The sequence below is a fragment of the Pteropus medius genome, unplaced genomic scaffold (genome assembly GCF_902729225.1).
Source record: "Pteropus medius unplaced genomic scaffold, Ma_sr-lr_union100, whole genome shotgun sequence".
In the NCBI taxonomy this organism is placed as follows: domain Eukaryota; kingdom Metazoa; phylum Chordata; class Mammalia; order Chiroptera; family Pteropodidae; genus Pteropus; species Pteropus medius.
In genome coordinates, this window is record NW_024346692.1 from 2,660,812 (window position 1) to 2,673,444 (window position 12,633).

At 37.4% G+C, this 12,633-nt stretch overlaps 1 protein-coding gene across 2 annotated transcripts in view; it reads right to left on the bottom strand.

Annotated features, from left to right (window-relative positions):
• Window positions 1-12,633, bottom strand: part of RERG (RAS like estrogen regulated growth inhibitor) — a 96,175-nt gene that overhangs the window by 59,316 nt on the left and 24,226 nt on the right. The window lies entirely within an intron of this gene.

Here is a 12,633-nt window from a genome sequence, read left to right on the forward strand (position 1 = left end):
TATTCCTTAGCTAGGAAGGAAAAAAATTTATCTTTTTTTCTAAACTGGAAAGTCAAGAAATATAACATAATACTGTCCTTTTGAACAGAGAGAAATATTACTCCACAAGCAGTTGAGACCTTGGAATTTTACTGCAAAGGGCTGACATAGAAAATGAACAAAGGTTTGAATTATAAAATTAAAAAATTAAAATGTAGCACTATTTCCAGTGTGAAATGAACCCACAAGGCACATATACTGGGGAACTCGGTAGCCCTGCCCCGGGCTGTTCAGATGCCCAGAAGCTTTCTTCAAACAGGTTCTTGTCCTGAAGTAAGAGGTGGGGGGGCTCTTATGCCTGAGCTACTGGCTGTGGCTCTGGCATGAGCAGGAGACCTGCCTCTCCGCACAGACCCAACAGCCAAGCTCCCTGCAAGCAGTAGCTCTAAAGACTATCAGAGAAGGTTCGCGTGCAAAACCCCACACCCTCAAGGCACATCCCATTAATCATCCGCAGCACTCTCGAATTGGAGGCACAGGCTTTGAGACTGGTTGCACTGGCTGAAGTCAATAGGGATGATGCGGAGCCCTCCTATCTGCTAGGAACTAGATAATTCTGAACCCCCAGACATCCTTTGCGCTACTGATAAAGAAATCTGAGGTGGTTCTGTCAGCTTCACTTATGGGATAGAAACCGCACATCTCCTCCATGGGGAGGTATCTTCCCTTTCTGATCGTGGTAAGGGGTGAGTGGAGGGGCTCCAAGCTCTGCGCAGAAAGCAGAATTTTCCAGTATTTTTTATCCAAACTACGGAATAAGACCACACAGCCAGGCTGCTTCTGGTTGTTAGGCAGACCGTGATATATAAAGATATTTCATATGTTCTCAGTCCCAATTCTTCTAACATGTATAAATGATTAATAGTGACAATTTTATTGCATCCAGACATTCATTTTTTCCACTGACTTTTTTCCCCTTAGGGAACATCCTTTAGCCAGGAAGAAACCAAGCACAAATATCAATAGCTTTAAAAATCTGGTTTTAGTTCACCTTCTGCTTATGAGACTCTGGTTTCATTTAGAAGACTTTATAGCAGTCTTTATTTGGACTTTCCAGCAGTTCAAATAAAGCCTCAACCCTCCCAGGTCAGTGGAAGCCCTGAACAAGTCCCGTAATGACTGAGTCATGTGAATTTAACCCAGGAACCCAACATCCTGCAAGCTAGTTTTCTTCATCCTGAAAAATCTTAATAATCCAAACAATATGTGAAATATTAAGTTAGAGCACTTTTATGAAATTCCACATCAAATTCAAAATCTGGCATGAGATTTGTTTCCTTGTTTGTGTTCACAGATACCCCATTCATCATGATCGCTAATAGCTGAACTTTTCACTTAGAGAGTGAGTAGTGAATTATCAGGAGACAGTGTAAGGTGTCGGCAGCTAGGGCTGCTAGGTTTCAAATCCTGGCTGTGTCACTTACTTAAGCTTTTCTTCTCCATTTCCTCATCTGTAAGCAGGAATAATGTTAGCTATTTCATAGGATTAAGACATGAATTAATATATGGAAAATGTTTAGAACGATCCCTGGAACATCAGATTTTATTATTTTAATATTAAGTCAGGGTCAACCTTCCCTCCATTACACATTGGAAGAAAGGAAATGACTAGAACCTGCTGGGGTGGGCCTCTAAGTTTATGTAAAAGAAGAGAGAGTGGAGAATGGAGAAAAGATGACAGGTGATGTCACACGTACAAACAGGTGGAAAATGCCCTGTGAGGACATTGCACGGTGTAGCCGAATGGCTTTGCTATTCACAGAGTAAACTTTGGAAGAATGTCGTTATGACCACTGACAGGAGCCATCTGGAAATTCAGTCCTTTTCTCTTTTATATTTTAAAGGAGTAAATTACAATTCATGAGACTTTTATCTCAGAAGAAGAAAACAACTGACCGGTTAAGCTTGAAAAGGTTCTCCTGGCTTCTTGCTCAAAGAATTATCCATTCAAATCAGGAATTCCTCCCAAGTCTTAAACAAATAGGACCAAAGGATAACTTACTGGCTGATAAGAGTTTCAGAGATTAAAAATAATCGAATATTGACTCATAGATATAAGATCACATCATAAAGTACATGTCTTCTTTCTTTTCTCCTCATCTAAAGCTATTAAAAAGCTATATATTATTATAGGAAAGAAAAGCCAATTGCTCAATTGCAAAACATGTGCTTTTTACATATACGTGTTGATTCCAGAATGATATCAACAAGTGATATAAATTGTTCATCTTCACATTCTGACTTAACAATAACTATCACTTACTTCCTGATAACCTCAAAATACTTTACAGACATTATCTCATTCAAAATGTATTAATGGGATATTCTTGTCCAAACATTATGAAAAAGTGGGATGGAAGATATGTTGACTGGAAGACTTAAATTGCAATGAGTGCAAAAACAATAACTTGATATTTAACGATACAATATTATATGATGACATATAATGTAATAATAATTCATTATCTTTAAATGGTTTAGAAAATGCCTTCTCAGTCATGATATAATTTAGATTTTAACATAAACCTGTGAGACAGGCAAGAGAACATATAATTGTGACTGAAAAAAAAACTACTAGGGTATTAAAACAGTAATCAACTTCGTTTAGAATTTAAAAAAGTAAATGCCAAATAAAAATAATTTTGTTCATAAATTTAAATGTGTAATGGCATACTCATTCTACACCATTTTTGCAACTCAAAAATTTGTGTCTTGTTCCTGATAAAGAAAAGTCTTCTTTTTTGTCAACTAAGAAATGTAGGCATCTATCAATTTTTGTGAGAGGAAATCAGTGAAGGCATGAAATATGGTATTTGATCCAAACTTCTAGTTCAAGTGTATAATGTCTAACTCAGGAAGAATATTTCCCCTGATGTTACGTAAAGTTTTATGACTACAGCATGTTTATTTTACAATCTGTCATTCTGAGAAGTCAAAGAATTAGAAAGCTGTTAGAATATTTTCTTCTCTTCAAATAACTGGCCTTCGTATATTATTTTAGAAAAATTATTTTATTTCAGTTCATCCTAAATTTATAAAAAGCACAGCTCTTACACAGGCCCTTGAATAGTGTGGAAAGCAAAGGCTCATACTGATTAACTCTAACTTACACAATTCAAGGTTAGCCTGCCATGGATCCAGCCAAGAATAATGCCCAATTTTATCGGAAGTAAGTATCTCTTCATCTTCTTTGAAGAGTATAATGAGGAGCCGATAAGCAAACACTGAGTATCTCTGATTTCCTATCAGATTTCTGTAGGAAGCCAAGTAACTTCTAAAAATAAAACGTGCAATGTAAATTTATGGAAACCCACTCCATACTGCTGTCACTCTCCAGCTCCTGCAACCACCAGACACACATCAAATCCAATGGCACTCATAAGTCAGAATGCAACGGCGAGCACAGATTGGAGAAAGGAAGAAACAGAGGAGTCAATTAATGGCTTTTAGTTTGTTCCTCATCCACATCAGTTGTCTCCAAAGGGGTGCAAGAAGCAAATATTCAAACTTCTCTTTCTATTAATTTTAATCTTATCTTTTAAAAATTTCTACATTTCATATTTTTTGATAATGTGAATCATATATTAGTATAGTAGTGTTAGGTAGTTAATACAAACAGGCCTAGTCCAAACAAAAGGGAAAGATGTTCCTTTGAATATAGGACTTGTTTTGCAGGGAAGAAGGTCTTATTTATCCTCAAATGGATGTCATTTACTTTTCTAAACTTCTGGCTTCTTAAAAAAAAAAAATAGAAACATGGCTTACAAAAATTGTTACTGGAGGAGATACAATAAACCAGAATGTCTGGAATTTTTAATCCAGTAAACCTTCTTCCCTATGCATGCTACGTGATCATACGGGCCTAATTTATCAGGAATGCACGAAGACCCAAATCATTATTACATGCTGTAAACCTGGGAACAGAGTGCGTTTGAACTGATGAATTTAATAGCATCTAACAACAGCAAATTATAATGACAGAGGGTGTGTCAAAAAAACAGGCAGAGGCGAATTGTAAAAGATGCATATCACCAAGTCACTTTGGGGGTGACTATATGATTTTCCTGTACTTTTTACTTTTTAAGAGGGCCAACCTTCAGGAGTTCTTTCAGAATAAGAACTGAGGTACTTACAAAGTCTGATTTGAAATACCACACAAAAAAAGAGTGAGGCCAGGCATAAAGAAAGACATGCTGTTTTAGATGAATTTTATTTTCCCTTAACCTAATATAATACCCTGATGGAGCGTGACAGAAAAGCAGTTCTAGTAATTTGTCCAACACAGACTAGGTACTGCACAAATAGTCTCTGTGCGATTTCTCCAACATTTACTTCATTCCTCAGCAGACAAGACCTCAGGGGAGGGTGTATGTCCACCCTTTTTTCTGATAGCTATCTTTATATAATATTAATTTCCCCCAAACAGATCTTATGTTGACTGCCATAATTGCCAGAATATTCATAGGTTAAACCCAAATTCTGTAATGTTTCAAAAACTATTAATATAGAACACAAAATATTTCATTTCTTTGCTCCTGAGATAAGGTTGATATTCCTAAAGTAGTGTTCTTTAAAAACCAAAACTATGACCACATTCCTTATAAAAGAACAGTATGGACTGGAATGAAATTCTTTGACCTACGGCTTGATATTCTAAGACCTTCAATATCTCTCTATCTATTTTTTTTAAATGTGCCTCTTTCATCTTTTTTTTTTTTGGTAGGGGAAAAGTCTATGATAATTAAGATATCTCTATTTGTCTGATTATATTTCCCTCTATCTGGCCCTCGTGGATTTAACTGGAGGCCCCACCCTGCATATAGGAATTCAGACTTGCTAGAGAAAATAGTTATAAAGTATTGTTTCTAGATACATTGCTAAAATTCCAGAAATCGAGTTAATGAAAAAGGATTTAATTTCAGTGACTCGATCTTAGATTTAAAGGACAGATAAACTAAAATAATTTGTTGATCATTTTCTGATGAAAACTGATTCATTGGACACTTTACAAGTACTTTCAAATACATGTACAATTTCACATTTATAATTCTTCATAGTAGATGTAAGTTGTTCTCATTTTACAGGAAATAAAACTCAGTCTCAAAGTTTAAGTAACTGGCTAGTCAAAGTCACGGAGCGACACAATTCCAGGGCACATTAATATCAGTGCTTTTTCTTTTATTCCACACTAAGCAACCTATACCGAGCTGGTTCTTTTAAATTAACAACTTTAGTAAAATGCCTGTTTAGAATATTGTGGTAAACACAGACCAAAAGGTCACAGCAACAAGTCACAACCCGACATACACCCTTCCCCTCACACCTGTTCTTGATTGTGGAAACTGTGATTGGCTTCTAGCCAGTAGAAATGGCAAAGGTGATGGGATATCACTCTCATCATCATGTTATATTACATTAGACTGGAATAAGAAAGATTCTACTGCTGGCTTTGAAGGAGTAAGCTGCCACATTGTGAAAAGGCCACATGGCAAGGAACTGTGGGCACCTCTAGAGCTGAGAGAGGTCCCTGGCTGACAGCAAAAAAATGGGGACCTCAGGCATATAGCTGTAAAGAAATAAATTTTATCAAAATCCTAAATGATCTTGGAAGAAGATTTTTCCTTAGTCAAGCTTCTGGATGAGAATGCACTCCAGCCAACACCTTGATTGAGGCCCTTAGCTAGGAACCTACAACTTAAGATGATCCTGGCCTCCAGGCCCATGAAAACAGTGAGGTAATAAGTAGGTGTTGTGTTAAGCCACTACATGTGTGGTAATTTGTTATGCAGCAATAGAAAACTAATACAAATATCACCTATTATTATGAAACATAGGTTTTAGACACACAAAAGATAAAGTATTACATTAAACATCTGTGAAGATTAAAGAGTTAAACTGCTTTTTCTATTGTAATGCACTCTTGAAGCAACGAAAAGTCAATCTGCTTAATGATACTCATCTGTGCAACCTATAAGAGCCATCCTTTCCACCCCCTTAAGGAATGCTGATGAAAGATGAGCTTTTAAAAGTTTTTCTATATGGCATGCCAATTTCCAGAAGCAATAAGCAGCATATTGGCATTGTGTGATTCAACACGAATCCATAGGTTCTGAGGCTTGGTCGGAAATCAGTATTTTTGACTTTCAAGCTGGTAAGGCAAGTCAGAGTTAAAAATAGTCCTCCTCTTGGTCTCCTCTCTTCCTTCACCTCCTGTCCTCAATGTACAATAATGATTCTCTCACTTCTAAGAGTGAAAGTTATCTTGATCCTCATGGATTTTCCCCTTTACCATAGGACACTGTACAGTTCTACACTGACATCAGCCATCAAGTTCGGAGCAACAGTTTGAGGGAATGCCTCGTAGTCTTTGTGTGCATGGGAGAATCACCTGTTTGCTTTGAAGACAAGATACCTGAATGGCCAATTGACAGAAATCGGCCTCATCACTCTATTTTCCTCCTTGAAACAGCATTTTCTGCCATAATAATTTTAGACTTGTCTTACTACTCTAAGAACATAATATATTAGCTTGACAGCAAAAATGAGCATACAAGAAAACCCAGTAATAACAAAGACTCATTCTCTGAAGCTACAAATTAGTTGCTCCTGTCTGTTTTAAAGGCTTGTAGGGCTGATTAATTTAGTATTTGGAAAACACTGCTATTTGCTCATTCTCAGCTCTGAAGAGGAAGTCAGGTAATAAACGAAAGATTGAGTTATGCAATTAGAAAGAAAACAGATTTTGAACCTCTAGTGTGGGCAAAAAAATAAACTAGGTTCTGTGCTGGGCAATGGCCTTCAACATGGGCTTCTCACTGAAGTCACAAAAGGAACTTTAAAAAATGCTGATGCCTGGTCTAGGATATTGCCTAGAATTTTTAAAAATCTTCCAGGTAATTCCAATATGCATCCAATATGAGAGTTGGTGCATACGGGAAGCAACACGGATATGGCAGCTCCTCTGGAAGCTTGCAATTCATTTCAGTTTAATGAATTAAATTTGAACCCTCAATAAACAATCCAAACATTTTTTCTTGAGAGGCTAATGGCATTTGACTATCCTCTTTTCATCTTCCAAACTCCTTTTCTGACTACCAGGTCATCTCCACCATGGGAAAACAAGCTCTCAGGGTCTTCCCCTGCTTTCTGACTCCTGATTGTGGGCTAGGCAACTAACCTTTTTTTGAAAGAGATATTAAAAAAAAAACAAAACTTGTTTGTTCATTCATTCAAAAAATACTTATCGAACACCTACTCTGTTCTAGGTATTGTGCTGGCACCAGGGTGTAAAACGAAAGGATTTAATTCTTGCCCTCGACAACTAGAATTTAATGGGAAAATAGATGGAACTTCAAACGATTAGCATGTTTTTTGACCTTACCAGGTAGGTACAAAGTGCAGGAGGAAAGTTACCAAAGCAGTACTAAATGATTAGGTAAGCTGAAGAATGCTTCACAGGTAGAAACTGAGCTAAGCCTTGAAGGATAAATATTACTTTGACAAGCAAACTGTCAAAGCAGATAGCTTCTTGTGCTTAGCATGAATAATGTGTACAAAGCTATGGATTCATGAAAGAGAATTGTGAGTAAAGGACCATATATGCATTTGTGGGAGTAGAGAGGATGTGGAACAGAAACAAGGTGTGGAGCAGAGTCCTCATACTAAACACCTTAAGGATCTTAGGAAGTGCCCACATTACCTGCACGCTTTAAAAGTGATTTCTTATTTAAACTTCATGGCAAAAATATGGGCTGGGTATAATTATTCACATTTACAGATGAGAGAACTGAGGCTCAGAGGTCAGGAGTATTGCTCCAAGTTGGTAGACAGCAGTGCCAGTTCTTATCTAGGTCTGACTCTAGAGCTCAAGGATGGCCTGCTCCACACACTGTCTCCCCTTAAGGAGAACATGGCAGAGAACTCTTAGCCACTTCTCATTATTTTTTTCTTTGCAGTTACTTACTTAATATTCTCTCCCTATAACAACCCCCTCTCAAGATGGTCTTGGGTGTGGCCTAGACATCAGGATTTTTAAAGCTTCCCCCACCTAATTCTACCGTACACTCAAGGGCTGAGAATCGAGGGACAGGGGACGCAAAAACGGGTAGGGAAGCTCCTTAGGGAGCTTGTGCTTCAATTCGGTGACCATCTGCTCCTAGAACTCCTTGCTCCCCTGGATCTCCTGGGATGATACTGCCGTTCACTGTGGGAAGACACCTTATTTAAGCAAAAGAAACCTCTCCGACCTGCGCGAAAGCAATGGCATCATTTTTGAGTAATACTAGGATATCTTAAGGAAAAATGCTGAGGTCTGACTGGGGAAAAAATACTAACTTTTAAAATACCTTCCCGTATCATCAAGGTGCGGTAATTATAAAATTACTATCATGATAACAACATCAAGAAGTGAAAATGTTTATTTTCTTTTCCTGTTCAGCATTTATATTGTCTGGATGTTTGCTGGACCATGTGCTCAAGCCAAAGATTAACCTTTACGGAAAAAAAATTAAAAAGCAATGCACATTTAATTGAAAAATTTTAAATCTTCCCCTGAGTAGGAAGAGGTTAGAATGAATATAAAAAGTAGTTGCTATCCATCTGATATGTTATTTAGAGAATCCGGCTTTGAGTCAAAGAGATGAGGAACAAGAAGGGGAGTGGAAAAGACAGGAGTAAAGGAGAGGGGAAGGAAGAAGGGAAGGAGGGTGCAGATAAGACTGCTTGATTCAGAAGAAGAAATAAAAAAGAGGAAAGATTTGAAGGCTACTTCTTCACAGCCATATGGGATAAGCGACAAAGAACAGGCCCTGCTATTAGTGAAAATAAGCTGCCAAAGTACAGGACCATGCAGAAAATAACAAAGCATTTAATTATACAGTGACAGTTACAGCGCTGGGGATTTCCCAGAGATTAATGGAGCAGCTGGGAAGAGTCGATGGCCCTGGGGACAGCGAAAATGATCCCAGTCAATGAATTATACCCAGGAAAAGCCTCTTGTTAACTTTGCTATTAAGCAGAAAATGGAGGAAGATTCGTGTGCCTAGTTTGTTTTTTTCTTTTTCTTCCTATTAAAAAATAATTAACATAGGGGAGAGATTGGTTTCAATTAAGATTCCTAGAGAGATAACTAGACAGTTTAGCTGATCTTTCACTATTCAAATCTCTAAGGGAAAAACTGTTCCACTACCCCACACTAAACTGGGAGTTATGACCAAGATAATTTTTAAGGAGTTGGGAATGAGGGAAGAATTGACTTTATAATAACTGAGCTTTTAAGAGGTGGTAGAGCCAGCATTCAAGTCAACAAGTAGGATTAAGGCACAATGATGAAATCTAAGTAAAAGACATTACTTTTTTTGGAGAGCAAAGTTTACAATGTACCCCAAAATAAATGCTGTATTTAGCATAACCAAATGCTAAATATTAAGACAAAATATAAATATAGTTTGACTACCAGCCAGAAAATTCTTTAGATCTGGGGTCTTAGCACTATTATTAATGTGCTCATACTTCAGCGACCAGCCATAACACTGTTAGCTCTTGTTTGTGAAGTACAAATGTGAATTAAGGCCGTACATATTTACTGCTTCTTCTTCCTTTGGCTATTTTTAATAGCAAAATGGCTCAACTAAATACATTGAGACTTTTTTTTTTTTGAGTTTACTAGGAGAATTACACTGAAGTAAGAATTTACTATAATTTTATGTGGCTACATATTGTTTTCCTCTACATTACCAGAAAATAGGCAAATATTGAAGACATGAAGAAACAAATATCAAAGGACCTAGACAATTTCTTCCTAACAGAGTAAACAGTAAGAGAGAACACCAAGCTGGGTTACAGTTCCAGAGCTAGAATGGGCTCTTAAACAGGAAGCAGTCTTAGTTTAAGGATGGGAAATAGATATCCAGAGAGATGGAGTACTTACTTGCCCAAGGACACAAAGCTAATAAGTGGCCAAGTCAAGACCATAACTTCCGTCTCCCACTCCCACCCAATTCAGTGTTCATGTATTTCTGCCAGCGTTTCCTTTTCCTCACATGGCCAGCCTTAATGCCTCCTTGATGAACAGATGTTTATCTTTTATGCTCTAAGAGAATAGGGTTTTGACAAAGGATAAGAAAGCACACTCTGCTCAAAGATCCAAGCTTGGGTAACCACCGTTACTTGCAGAAGGTCACAATGTCTCCACAGATATATTAAAGAAGTTACACAAACACATACACAAAGATTTCTAATCTATTAACATTCTTCTTTGATCATTATGCATGAAGAAACATCCAGAAAAGAGGCTATGTAAAGTACATCAAGGAAAAAGGGATGGTTTTTGGGGTCCGTTCTTGCTCCAACACTAAATCCTACCCTGAGAATGTCATTTATCTTCTCTGAACTTTGGCTTTACCAAGAAATGGAGATACAAATATTTTACATACTAAGTGTAAAGATGAAGATGAGATAACATTTAAATTGTATTTAGCATGTAATGTGTTGTACATAATGTGTGCTTATGTCAATAGCATATTAAAATTGTATTTACCATATAATGGGTATTCGATAATAAGATTTTATTTGTTCTTCCTTAAAACGGCTTTTCTAGCCAAAATTATAATTCTTAGAGAAAAATAAATGTTGAGAGAAGAAAAATAAATTTGAGGGAAGGAAAAATCTATTATCTCCTCAAAATTTTTCATTCTCCACTGGCAGCAGTTAAGAGGAAACCCCAGATCCCCATGTCCTCTTGGAGTAAAGAGAGAGATCTCTGATTTCTTGCACCAAAGGAAGCCATGGTATTCCACATTGTCCCTCTTCCCAATAAGTCAAATAGAACTTTCTGTGATGATGGAAATGTTCTATATTTACACTGTCCTACCTGGGTTGTTGAAATAGCCTCCTAATTGGTCTCTCTGTTCCTACCCTTGTTTTCAATCCCTTCTCCCCAAACACCCACCATATTGCATTCTTAGCACAGAAATTATAGTATTATTAAAATATAAGCCATATCATGTCACTGTTTTGCTTAAAATATTCCAGTAACTTTCATCTTTTCTGACCAATCTGTTTAAAATTGCAGCCCTCAACACTGTTTCTATTCCCATCTTTATTTCCCCATTACAACTACCATCATCTGACATAATGTGCATTGTAAATATTTGTTTTCTTATTATATCTCTTCCCTTTTAAAATGCAAATTCCATTGTTTTAAACTAGCTTGTTCATTGCTATATTCCGATAGCCTTGGACCATGGCTAGCAAATTGTAGGTGGTAACTGAACAATGGTTGAATAAATAGTTCTATAGCTAGAATATCATGAAGAAGAGGCTTCCTTACAAATTCCATCACTAAAAGCAAGGGCTAACAAGTGAAGAGCTTTATGAATCCCACCTTTAAAATTTATAGAAAAAGCAGAAAGCCACAGCCTCCTAATTATCAGGTATTTCAACAAGGATACAAACGAGAAGCTTGACATTAAGAAATCTGTATGATTTTTTTAGACTCCGTACATTCCCAAGTACTTTCATAATCATTTATCCATTTCCTAGTAGTAAGTTAAAATGTTACTTTTCTTAGTAAAAGTAAGAGGATACACTATATAGAGTCCATCTTAGGGATGAGATTACAGGGGTTCAAAGAACTACAAGAATTAAAGCAGATGATGATTGCTTAAATAAAGCCTGAAAGCACCTTAGGCCCACAGGGCCTACAGTAAGGGCATAAGAGAAAATAGGAAGCCAGCTTGGGTAGAGAGCAAGTCCTCAGAGTATAAACAGTATAAACCTTTGGCTGTTCCAACACGCAAATGTCATTGGTAATAAGTTATGGCCACAACATAGTTCTAGGTTTGTCCAAAGGTGGTAAGATATTCTCTAATTTGTAAGTTAACTCAGTTCTGGTACTAGAGCCAAAGAGAGTTCTTGATATTTGGAACATCCAGGTTAAACAGCTGAAAATGAGGACAGACATGGGAGAGATCCCTGGTTTAAGACCCTGATGACGGACAGAGCTAACGGTAGGCAATATAAAAGAGGGAACAGAGGCATCTGGAACAAGTGTATTCATTTTCTGTGGCTGCACCACAAATTGCCACAAACCTGATGGCTCAAAGCATCTTTTATTATCTCATAGTTTCTTGAATTAGAAGTGTCACCATCCTGCTTAGGGTGTCACCAGGATGCAGTCAAGGTGTCAGTTGGGACTATGGTCTCATCAGAGGCTTGATTTGGGAAATATAAACTTCCAAGACTTTTTAGGTTGTTGGTAGAATTCAATTTTTGTGGTTGTAGGATTTTCTTTCTTTTCTTTCTTTCTTTTCCTTTCTTTCCTTCCTTCCTTCCTTCCTTCTTCTTCTTCCTTCCTTCCTTCCTTCCTTCCTTCCTTCCTTCCTTCCTTCCTTCCTTCCTTCCTTCCTTCCTTCCTTCCTTCCTTCCTTCCTTCCTTCCTTCCTTCCTTCCTTCCTTCTTTCTTTGCTGGCCACTCTCAGCGGCTAGAAGTCACTCATATTTCCTCGTCATATAGCCCTCTCACAACATGTCACCTTACTTCTTCGAAGCCAGCAAGGGAGTCTCTCTCACTCCAGTCTGCTAAGACACAGTCTT